The following is a 799-nucleotide window of genomic DNA, read 5'->3' as shown; positions in this document are numbered from 1 at the left end:
TATATAATTTTAAACATATCAGGTTATTCACAGGCATTAAACAGCTAATAAGAGTGTTTGTTAATTTATCGGGTAAAATTGGCTTGGATCTGCAAAAAAAATTAATAATTATATTTACCTGAGGAAAAGTATTGTGGATGTAAGGAAGAAAAGCATAGCCTTGTTTACTTACCACACATAGATGACTAATTGTAAACATGAACCTTGCTTCTTTTTACTGTATTCATAAATTCACCCACACTGCAGGAGAAACCAGACGGACAGTAAGGACAATGTAAACTTTTGTTTTGAACATATATGGACATTTTTATATTTGACTTTAATTAAAACAGAATAAACAGATGAAAATTATGCAATTGAACAAAACAACTAACAAATTAACTTTGCAATTGAATAAAAGAAAAAAATCGCAGATAGTTTTTTTTCATAAAAGGAAAAGTCATACGTTTATTTATCACTACCTTAAATACCTAGAATTAGAATTGGGTGGTGCTCAAAATCACGCCCACATGTGGTGGCAAATGCCCACATGATTTTTCCAGTAATACCACAGTATTTACTGGCTAAATCGTATGTCCATTTTCTCACCTACAGTAGTATTACAAAAAATAGCAATCCAACGTCATTTACCTGATAAATCAATGTTTTTGGTAGAAGTGATCTTTCTACATAGCAAATAATTGACTTGTAAGTGTAGTAGAGAAAACCAGACCCAACAATTAGGACATGCATGCCGCTCATTCTGAATAATTAAATCATTAATTGAAAGGGGCTTGTTCAAAACAATAGCAGTGAGGAG

The sequence above is a fragment of the Rhinoderma darwinii genome, chromosome 1 (genome assembly GCF_050947455.1).
Source record: "Rhinoderma darwinii isolate aRhiDar2 chromosome 1, aRhiDar2.hap1, whole genome shotgun sequence".
Taxonomy (NCBI): domain Eukaryota; kingdom Metazoa; phylum Chordata; class Amphibia; order Anura; family Rhinodermatidae; genus Rhinoderma; species Rhinoderma darwinii.
This window is presented reverse-complemented; position numbering follows the sequence as displayed.